This window comes from Narcine bancroftii, chromosome 7 (genome assembly GCF_036971445.1).
Source record: "Narcine bancroftii isolate sNarBan1 chromosome 7, sNarBan1.hap1, whole genome shotgun sequence".
Taxonomy (NCBI): Eukaryota; Metazoa; Chordata; class Chondrichthyes; order Torpediniformes; family Narcinidae; genus Narcine; species Narcine bancroftii.
Window position 1 is genome coordinate 44,661,709 of NC_091475.1, and position 11,763 is coordinate 44,673,471.

An 11,763-nucleotide genomic window follows, 5' to 3' on the forward strand; every position below is an offset into this window, starting at 1 on the left:
CATGAAGAAGGCTCACCAGTGACTATACTTTGTGAGGTGCTTGTGAAGGTTCAGTATGAGACTGAAGACTCCCGAAAACCTCTACATCTGTACTGTGGAAACTATTCTGGCAGGTTGCATCACAGCCTGATATGGAGGCGCCAACTCTCAGAACAAAATAAAACGCCAGAGGGTTGTTAACTCGGCACAGGCACCAGACTTCGCTCCATCAAGGACATCGACATGAGGTGGTATCTTAAAAAAGCAGCCTCTATCCTCAAAGTCCCCCACCACCCAGGCCGTGCCCTCTTCACTCTGCTACCATCAGGAGTTTATGATTGACTCAGGATGTAACCAAAGGAACAGCTTCTGGAGCAAAAGTCCAACATAATGCATCTATTATCAGATGAACCTCAACATAAACCAAAGTATCCCATTTCCAAACCCACAATCTAGAAGGAGAGGGATTACATTCTCATCCCTCAAGGGCACTGTGTGGTGACCTGTGGAGAAAGGATGTGAAGTAGAGGGTCCTTTCTCAGCCAAGCAAGAACTTGATGCTTGTTGATACGTTCAGCCGATGAGGCATTCTAACAAGTAACTTGTTAGTCAGCGAAGGAACCACCTAACAGAATCCAGCATTACTTTTTGCCCAAGAACCTTGAGGGAATGCCCTGCAAATGACTCCCTGGTTAGTCTCAAATTCCCTGCACAGTCTAACTGAATGGAATAATGGCAAAAAAAAGGTTGATCTAAAGTCACGTCACAGTTGCATTCTGTATCCAAGAATGCCCACACTGACAAATTTGCCCAAAGCTGAGGTAAAGGTCCTGAACTTTCCTGGAAGCTGCATTTTACTGCTGTGAAGCAAGCATTATTATTGGGGGAAAGCCTGCTTGGTTCCTGAGTGAAATACCTCAATTCACATTTGACAGCAATTACAATCTCACTGTAAAAGCTAGCCACAATGTAGTGTGGTGGCATTCTGAAGATCCACTCTTTATTTCTTTTTTAATCTTTTTTATAAGAAATACAATACAACACCTGGCAAAATGGTGTGAAGTGCATAGAGGACTGTAATGAGCGGGGGTGGCTGATGTCATTTGAGCGACTTAGGAATAAGTATAATTTATCAAATAAGATGTTTGACTGCTACATTCAAATTAGATCTTTTCAACAGGACAAATTAAGTCCAACGATGGCCTTACCAGCGTGCAGTGACATAGAGACCATGATTTGAAGGGGGAGCACATGGAAGTTCATTTCAGTAATGTACTTCTTGCTCCAAATGGAAGGCCCTAAACCAGGTCTTGACAAGTTGAGACAGAGGTGGGAGTCAGACTTAGGAATAACAATTGATGAACGGTGCTAGTGCAATCTGTGCCAGACCAGCATGACTATGGTCATCAACACGTGGTATAGGCTGGGGTGCAGTACAATTTTCTGCACCAGCCATACCTGACACCACAAAAATTGAACAGATCTAAGCCTAAATGATCAGACCAAGGTTTTAGATGCGGCATTGCGACAGGGGCTTTTGTGTATGCAACCTGGACATGTGCCAAGGTGAGACCCTTTTGGGTAGAATTGGTCCAAGCCCTGGAAAAAAAAAATCATAGGCAAAGAATTCCCACAGGACCCAGAGCCTCTTCCTGCTGGGAACCAGAATGGATGGAAGACTTACAATGAAGCTGTCCAAATTTCAAATTCAAATTTTCATTATCAAGTTGGCGGTGACCAGGAAGTAGATAACATTTGCCTATAAGTCCAACTCCTACTTGAGCATTGAATGTTGAAACACAGAAATACAGAGCTGTGTTCCTCTGGAGAAAATTATCTACAACCTCAGGAAACAATATGCTACTTTTTTGAAGGCCTGGCAGCCCTACATGAACTACATAGGGGCTCAGTTGTAGTCTGAACCACTGTGTTTCACCACTTTGGCCTGCCCTCCCAATTCACCCCTCCATTGGTGAGGAAATGGAAGGGGATTCATCCTATTCTAGCCAGGGAAAGCTACGGTAAAAGGAAGGCAGCCTATAGCACAACAAATCCATAAATCCCCAAATATAGGTTTCATACCTTTGTTGTGAGTGTCTTGGTCATTGTGTGGAAGTATAATTAGTTTGGTGTTAAATGTTTAATGTCGGGGGTGGGGGGGGGGGGGGAAGGGGGTAAAAAAAAAACAACAGTCAAACTTCTTAAGAGGACTATAAGGAATTAACAAATACAAAATGTAATTTATGTCAACATCATTGATAATGATGTTAATGATATTGACAATTGTTGGAGTTTGTGTAGAAAAACTCCACTATGCAATGAAGAATGAAAATGAAAATACAATATCACACACACACACACACACACACACACACACACACACACACACACACACACACACACACACACACACACACACACACACACACACACACACACACACCGGTGTCCTCTCCACTGCACTGGGTGAAATTAAAAAGAAAAATATCAAAAGGATTATATAAAAGCCCCATATAACCTACTCTAATAAAAAAAGAAAAAAACTAACAAAAATTAGCTGAGCAGCTTATCCAAAGGGTTACATATATTTTGTTTCATACTGTAAATCAAAAGGCAAAACTATATCTCATCTCGAAGAGTAAATACATCTAATCACATTTAGAACATTTACATCAAATCAAAATAAGACATAAAGGTCGCCATATTTCTTAAAATTCACCAATAAATCAAATACATGATATCTAACTTTTTTTCTACACTTAAATAGGACATAATATGAGAGAACCATTGAAACACTGTTGGAGGTCTAGAGATTTTCCATTTGAATAGGTTGGATCTTCTAGCCAACAATGTAGTGAAGGCCACAACCCATTGAACAGATACAGAAAAACTCCCTATGTCTGGGTCAATAATCTTGAAAAGAACAATTATTGGATTGGGTCGTAGCTTCACCTGGAATGTACAGTACAACTCTGATTATCCTTAATGGTCGGGACCGGGCCTATTTCAGATCATAATTTTTTGGAGAACTGGTGATTTTTAAAAAACAGTCCAGTAGCAACAGCAAATCACTTGTAACAGTGTTTAAACACCAAACAAGGTAAGGCTTTTTAAGCATTAAAAATAATGTTTAATTCTCAGCAAAAAATGTTGGTCACCACCGATCACAACACCTCCCCACCAAGGCCCCACTCGTGCTGGGAGTTCGAGGGACCCGCTCCTGCCCGGGAGCTTCATGTTCCCGCTGCCGCTGGGAGCCCGAGGTCTACTGCTGCCGGCACCGGGAGCACGAGGTCCACTGCTGCAGCCGCCAGATCGGCTCCAAAAAGATTTTGGATAAATGAGGGTTTCTGATTTGTTTCCGACATCCTCGTTTATCTGAATTTTTTTTTTTAATTTTGCATAACAGGGTTTCAGACAACCTGATTTTGGATAAATCAAAGTATTTAAAATTAAAAATTTCTTTCCAATATTTTTCCAAAGATGGACAAGACCAAAATATATGTGTCAATGTAGCAATTTCAGATTTGCATGTGATACAAAGAGGGTTAATATTAGAAAAAAATACTAGCCAGTTTATCTTTGGACACGATGCACTACTTTTCATTGGATTAATTAATGTCAGGCCATTGTATTTAACACAGAGCTACAAACTCTTTTTTTGTGCCATTTTTCCCCACAATGATAGAACAAGAGTGAAAACAGAACGGATTTCCATTTTTTGATTTATTGTATTAATAAAGTTACAATGTGGAATGAAGAATGTTTAACAATGGGCTGAAATTTTTAGTAATGACTGCAGAAGCTGATCTCCAACAATTTAACTCTTTTGCATCATTCTGTTAATCAACTCTGATCTGTATCCATTTGCCTATCTTTCTTCCATAGTGCTTAATAGCCATGCCAAATTAAGTCCAATCAGTTGCAGTTTTGAATGAATGCGTAGCACATCATATTTATAATTTCTCATGCATCAAACAATATGCAAGTCTCATTGATGCCGAAATTGAAAAGGCAAACAACTGTATTCTGATATTCTGTCATTTTGTTTTAAGTATTAAACAGAACTACTGTATGCTCTGCCCTCAGCTCACAGTGGATGAACAGACCTCATAATCCTCACTCAAGTTCCTGTACAAATGACTTCATTAACAGTGCCAGTAAAATAAAGGAATAAACTAGACCAGGAAAGGCAGAATCTAATCATTCCTTTGGGGGTATATTTTTCTTCATTGTCTCTCATCTTCTTCTTCAGACATTTCTGACAATGATCACTCAACGTGATGCTTGCCAAAAATCTACAATATCATTAATCTGAGTGACTTATCGGAACCCCAAACTGGCTACAATTGTTCCACTCACAGCAGTGAAGATCACCAAGGGCTTTGATCGGGAAACTAAGGAGAAAAATCTTCCAAAATCCAGAGGGCCAGGAATGAAAGAATGCAGGTTCAAAATGCTAGTTCGAAGATTGTGCTAAAATTAGGATATTTCAAATATTGTCACACTTTGTCATACAGACAAATCGGTTTGTGCTAATATTTAAAGCAAGATTTTTAAAGTACGTGGACAGGGAATTGTAGCATTTACAGTACTTTAATGCAGTAACTAAATCAAATGTTAAATTCAAGTCTATCATCACATGTATCAAAAATTCAGTGACTGTTCTGTGGGCAGACCAGCAGATATTTCATATATCTCATATAACATTGTTACCCAACTGTGACAGAATGACTACTTGCAATTTTCAGCCATCTTTCTGGAAATTCTTGTGTTATAGTTGGGATTTCTTTTAACTACAGGTGCAGATTATTACTGATCAGTCATGCAAAGTGAAAACAGATTTATAAAACGAGGCCTTTGCGATACTGATCTTCATGGAGAACGGATTATTTTGGATGAGAAATTGCCCACCATTCTCCTCCATTTGACATGATAGGAGTGCCACACATTCCTCTCATTGCCACAGTGACTATGTTTCCAAGGTACTTTCCTGTCCCAAAAGAACTTTGGAAATTATTGAGGCACAATAAATGCAAGTCCTAATTTTATTTTTGCTATTTTTATAAATGAATGCAAGTCCTACCTATGCACTTTCTCTGAGAATTATAAGTTTTTCTCATCTCAAACATGCTTTAACCATTAGCCCAAAACTTCCAATAGTCAATGCTGCCACCAGCATTTGCCCAATCAAATAAAAACTCTCCTAGTGGTTGATTTACAAATAAAATAATTCATGCTATTGACAGTGAAGGAGAAAACAGCAGACTGTAGATTGATGTCAAAGGACTGGTCAGGTTGGCAGAAATACAGCATTTTGGCTGGAAAGTAAATTAATAGTGTGGTAGAATGCTGAAAGGTGAGGTGGAATGGAGAGTTCTTGCCCACAGGTGCTTAAAGGTTGCAAGACAAATGGGTAAGGTAGTTAAGAAGGTGTATGGGATCTCAGAATGTACGAGAAACAAGATCATGTCAAAACTGCACAAACTTAGATGGAAAGCATGATCACAAGGAAGTAGGACCAGAAGGCCTTTGGTGCCAATTAATATGGTGAATATTAATATGAATGTTAAAGTGTGTATAAGGGAATGGATGGGAATTCCAAGTGCTTGTGTTCTTATGTGGAAGATGTCAGTGGAGCTGGCTATATGTGAGCAAAGGCAATGAAATATAATAATACAATATAAGAAATGAATATCCTTTATATATTGAAATATTTATGTGAGGTATATAATTCAACCTAGAATGTATTCCTTTTTTATTTTTATAGCTTAGAACAGAATTAAAAAGTCACTTAGATGCAAACAAGTTTAAGATTTATCATAATATGTTTACTGTAAGACTACGCAAAATTCATTCAAGAGCTATATTTGATTACCGTGGAGACGGGTACATAAAGCATCAACACACTGTTGCCTGACAATGGAGGCACTCAGGTCAAAGCTTCCATGTACATGAACGACATCACTGCCTACTGTTCAGACACATGATCGGTCCGTAGACTGATCAGCATCTGCAGCCAGTTTGAGCTTGCATCAGGTGCCAAGATAAAACCGAAGAACAGTGAGGCAATGCTCTTCGGTAACTGCAGACCAGTCCGCCATCCCCTTCACAGTCAGATCTAATTACCTGAAGGCGTTGGGGATTTGGTTTGGAGAGGTGGAGGCATGCAAAAAAAATTGGTCGGAGTGGATCGCAAAGGTCGACCAGAAATTGGGTCTGTGAGTGCAATGCTCCCTCTCAATTACAGGAAAGAACCTGGTCATCAGGTGTGGGGTGCTCTCAGTACTGCTGTACATGGTGCAGGTGTGGCACATCCCCTGCATCTCTGCCCTGACAGTCAGCAGAGCAGTCTTGCAGTTCATATGGGCATCCAAAATGAAAGGGTCACCATGTACATGTCACCAGATAATGACAGCAAGGGTGTACCCAATGTGGCCTTCATCATGATGACCACCTTCATGTGTGGCTACAGCAGGTTGTGCATGGAAGCAAAGTACTAGGGCACAAAGTGCCACTATGTGCTAAGGTTCTACCTCTCCCAGGTGTTGCGAACTATGGGCCTTCTCCATTGCCACGCATGGTCCCAGTCAGCTGGACTTTGCCACACCATGGAAATTTTTTTCCAGGCAAACACCTTTGACCACAAGGCCATCAGGCAATGGTCATCATGGAACATCCTGCAGACATTGAGAGACGAGATCTCGATGGACACGGTGGGGTGGTACCCTGTGCAGACCATGCAGGTTATCTGGCGGAATGCCTTATTGCCATTGCTCACTAACAAGCACCAGAACTTGGCCTGGCTGGCAGTGAAGGGAACCCTCCAGGTCAGATCAAAACTGTACAACAGAAATATCCCACAACACATTTTCTCACCAAGGTGACTACAGTGGAGTGGAGACAGTCACCCACCTCTCTGAAGAATGTAGATTTGCTAAGAGTGCATTGGAGAAGGATGGAAATGTCCTTGTCACACAGTTCATCCCCAGCATCAGTGTAACAAACTACAGAAGGAAAACACAGCACCCCAAACAAGTCAAGCACCAGCTGCCCCTCTTGGCAGCAGTGTTTATGGATCCCACGCAGAACCCATTGGTTGCTTGCAGAGATAGACACGAAGTAAACCATTCCTCAAGAAGAAAATTAATAGAAGTACAAAACCCAGGCCATCTGTTCTGTTGTTTGAGTTGCCCATGATGAGCCAATACAACAATTTGTAATATGTTTGCCTGCTCTCCAGGTCACCATCCCACTGCCAACCAACACCACCTGGAAGGATATTGTTCTCAGTCTTTGCTCTTTTGATTCAATCATTCAATTAAGTTCCTAAACTTATTTGGTTAAATAATATTGTAATAATTATTGTGGTTAGAAGGTTTTTCCCTCTACATTTATTCTTCAGGTTTATCATAGCAATGAAGAAATTGTAGCTCCGTGTTGACATTAAACATGAGAGACATAAATCGAGTTTAATTCTCCCCAGAAATATTTTACACCCTCTCACCCGGGGAATTTGTTACAGGTCAAGACATGAGCTAAGACTGTCTCTGGTCTTTCCTGCAAAGCCAGAGTTCTTCAGCTTTTTGCAGGGTTGTCATAGTGCACTGATTTATCAACCAGGAACAGTGTAATTGTGAGACAGCCTTGTACGATGGTAGAGATTTTTTTTAAATTGTTTCAGTCGACTGACAGCGAGAGACCAAGACACAACCTTAATGGAGTCACTAAATGATAGTATAAAGACTCATAAGGCACATAACCCCAATATTGGTCAGCATTATAATCGATGAAAGATATTATAGTAAACTCTCCACTTCCTCATCAATAGCTTGGGAAGTTTTAATGATCTTTTTGATTGAGTTACTAGTTTTCTTTTTCAAAAATAAAGGCAATGTCCACATTTCTCAAGGTCTTTTGAATAACTAACATAGAACATAGAACACTACAATAAAGTACAGGCCCTTCGGCCCTTAATGTTTAGCCAACCCATAAATTCGTTAATACAAGCTACAGTGTAGGCTATTTACTTGAGGGTGCCCTGGAAACACTAACCCAGAAAAGTGAAAAAAAAATTCAACCTGATGGAAGAATTCAGCAGGTTACACAGCATCTGTGGAGGCAGGGGTATGGTAAATGTTTGGAGTTGAGATTCTGTGCCAGATGGCAACCTCTTGCATCTCAGGCAAAGTGAGAATTTCAGGGGAGATGATCAAGGTGAGAGGCAATGACAGAAAAGGGGAAGGATGTGCGTGTATATACACCTGTTTATCATAACTATTTAATTACCACCCCAAAATTAAATAACTTCTGGCTCACTGTATCTGCAAATTAATCATTATGTTGAGGACAGACTGATATGAAGATGAAAGATCTTCCACACCATCACCATATCACCACTCACAGCTCCAACCTCAACCTCCCAATTTCCACCACATAACCCCAACCAGAAATCAGCCTTGCCTCTGGCTTCTAACACAAGCCTGCTCCAATTGCCCATCACTAACTTCAACCATCACCCTCAGCCCCAATCACTACCTCAAGGATGACCACAATCCCATTCTCAACCAACATCCCCAGCCTCAACATCACCCCCAGTCCCAACCTCCACGTCAATCTATAGCCTAACATTTTTAAAACACTCACATTCCACCTTAAGTATTCCCTATGCTCTGTGATTAGTAAGGGTTTGCTTAAGATGGTATGGGGTAGAAAGTAAAAGTTTGAAAACCACTGTTTTAATGGTAGTTCATTGACTCGTTATGTGCATGGTTTCAGAACTCCAAAGGAAATGGGCCAATGGCAATTTTTCTCAAGCCAAATATTTCAGTAACAATTGGGTCTAGAGCAGTGATTCTCAACCTTCCCTTCCCACTCACATCCCACTTTAAACAATCCCTTACTAATCACAGAGCATAGAGATTGCTTAAGGTGGAATGTGATTTTTTTTTAAAGTTGCCCACCCCCGACCTAACACCCCTTCCCCAACCCTCAGCTCTCCACTGCCCTGGTCCCAACAACGACCAGTGCCAAATCATCTAACCTCCACCTCACATTCCACCTTGCCCAAACACTATCCCAAACTCAGTCACCCTTCCAACTTCCATTCGAAGAACGCAGTCACTGCCCCAAACACCGTCGCAGCCCCGACCCCCTGCACCTACCTGCTGGAACTTACTGCAATGGGATCTGAGCAGCGTCAGCTTCATTCTTGCGTTGGTTTGATCATCCCGCTGGGCTCTCCTTCACCGTGTCCCACAGAACCAGGGCGCGAGTGTCTCTCGGTGCTGGTGACGAAGTTGTACCTATCCAGTGCTGAAACCGGGCCACGCTGTCGATATGCTGTTGGCTGCTTCTCGGCGAGTGCCCAGGTCAGCCTGAGAAGGGGGCAGTTTCTACTCGCCGGCCGAGTTGCCTGCCTGAGAATCTCGAGGGTCAGGCAGTGCAGACCGAGACGGTCTCTCGCTCAGACTCGTCTGGCCGCCAGGTTAACGTCCCAGTCCCTGCCGCTGTTTCACCCAAACAGATTCAACTCCTTCATGAGCAATAAGTTTCGAAAACTACAACACGATGGATGAGGCAGAGGGGTGGGGCCCTTCAGAGAAGCAGAGCTGTTGATGAGGTTACACTCCTGGGCGATGAAAGGGGTGAGTCACCGAGCAAATTGACGGGCTTGCTCCAGGAATCCAACGCACACACTCCTGCATTATCTCAGACATCGGGTTTTATTTCTTCCGTCCACGTTGTCCGGGTGCCACTACATTGGAGTCGGGGGGTGGGGATCGAGAGAGAGAGAGAGCAGGCTGTGTCGTGCGGAGTAAAAGGCTTGGTATCATTCAGCGCAACTCCACTGCATGCAAGCCCAAAGATTTGGATTTATCTCATTGTACGTCCAGTATATATATGCACATTAGAAATCATTTGAATAGGGTTTCTATTTGGCAAATCTGCCCACCCTAACTATAGGGACGGTCCTATGACTCCATCCTGCTAGTGTCTCCGTGAACTTGAACGTGACAGGAAGGATTTCAAACGATTGGACAGACCCAGAATCCCAACTCGTTGGCATAAACTTGTTAGGGCAAAAGGCTCTGCTTCCTAGGTCTTTCATATTGACGCACAGCAAGGATCTATGGGCAGAGCTCTGGGAAGGGCTAACTCTTCCTTGATTTTTGTAACAACTCATTCTCATCTAACTGCTTAAACTGTCACAAAAAATCAAAAGGTTCACTAATCTCCCTGACTGCAGAAAAGCGATGTGAAAGGTCATCAATAACAAAGTCAATTATGTTGAAGAACACATTCACCCTGAATAATATTTGGTATCCTTCTGACTTGGGTGCCCACTGTGAGCAGCAAAATTATTTGGCACACTAATTTACGGACACATGCCATGCTCCCTCAAGTGTATCATTCCATTTTATTCCAGGGCAGTGGTGTGCTCTGGTTGTGGGATGTGGGAAATCTGGGACATAACACTTGTCCCTGATCACTGGCCCTCCAGGCAGTGCATTCAGCTACAGCTCCTCACAACGAGTTTGGGAACTGGAGCTAGGGTTGATTTTGGGGGAGGCAGAGGTTGTTGCTGAGGCAGTCACCCCTAAATTTCAGGGGGCAGGTAAATGGGCAACTGTCAGGAGAGGGAAGGGAGAGACTTTGACAGTGCAGGATTCCCCTGTGGCCATTCAAGTCGAAAACAGGTATACCCTTTTGGATACTGTTTACAGAGATGGGCGTCCAGGGACAAGCCGAGGTGTTGATGTCTCCGGTACAGAGGCTGGCCCCCCGGCTCAAAAGGGAAGGGGAAGAAGAAAAGAGTGATAGTGATTGGGAACTCTTTGATTAGGCATGTAGATAGGGGTATGGATGAGATTGAGGCTCCCGAATGATCCCAGGGTCAGGGTCGTCTCTGATCGATTTCACAGCATTCTGGTGGGGGAGGGGGAGCAGACAGATGTCATGGACCATGTGGGGAGTAATGTCACAGAGAGGAGTAGGGATGAGGTCTTAATAAGAGAATACGGGGAGTTGGGTAGGAAGTTAAGAAATAAGACCTCAAGGGTGGTGATCTCAGGTTTGCTGCCAGTGCCATGTGCTAGAGGGTAGAAATAGGAGATGTGGCAGATGAATCTGTGGCTCAGGAGTTGGTGCAGGGGGCAGGGGTTCAGATTTGTGGATCATTGGAATCTCTTCTGGGGAAGGTCTGACCTCTACAAACAAGATGGGCTGCACCTGAACTTAAGGGGGTACTAATATCCTGGCAGAAAGGTTTGCTCGAGCTGTTGGGGAGGGTTTAAACTAATTTGGTGGAAATCTGAGTCTTAGTGCTGAGAATGGGGTAGAAGGAAACCAGGGTGAAATGGAAGTGTCGAAATTGATGTACAGCAGAAAAGGCAAAAATAGACAGAAAAAGGAAAAGACCAGATAACTTGGTGAACAATGGAACTACAGAGAAATCAGATCCCGGTCTAAGGAGATTGTACTTAAATGCACGCAGTATTAGGAATAAAGGTAGATGACCTAGTTGTGCAGATGCAAATGAAAAGGTCTGACCTTGTGGCCATCCCCAAAACATGACTGAATGAGGGATGTGATTGGGAACTGAATGTACAGGGTTACACCTTGTTTAGGAAAGATAGGCAGGTAGATAGAGGGGGCGGTCTGGCCCTGATGGCAAACAATGCTATTAAATCACTTGAAAGAAGGTACAGAGGGACAGAAATTGTGGAATATTTATGGGTTGAAATAAGAAATGGCAAAGGTAAAAAGACCTTACTAGCTGTA

General features: G+C 42.6%; 1 protein-coding gene across 19 annotated transcripts in view; it reads right to left on the reverse strand.

The window, feature by feature from the left end:
- LOC138738838 (adhesion G-protein coupled receptor G2-like) overlaps window positions 1–9,670 on the reverse strand; it is a 121,208-nt gene extending 111,538 nt beyond the window's left edge. For 8 of the 19 annotated variants that reach the window (XM_069889912.1, XM_069889910.1, XM_069889904.1 and 5 more), the window contains exon 1: window positions 9,144–9,669. The gene's annotated coding sequence lies outside the window, so the exon portion shown is untranslated. Of the gene's footprint in view, window positions 1–9,143 lie in introns of all 19 variants that reach the window. The other 11 variants (XM_069889917.1, XM_069889916.1, XM_069889911.1 and 8 more) reach the window with 4 other exon arrangements.
- Between the last annotated feature and the right edge of the window lie 2,093 nt (window positions 9,671–11,763).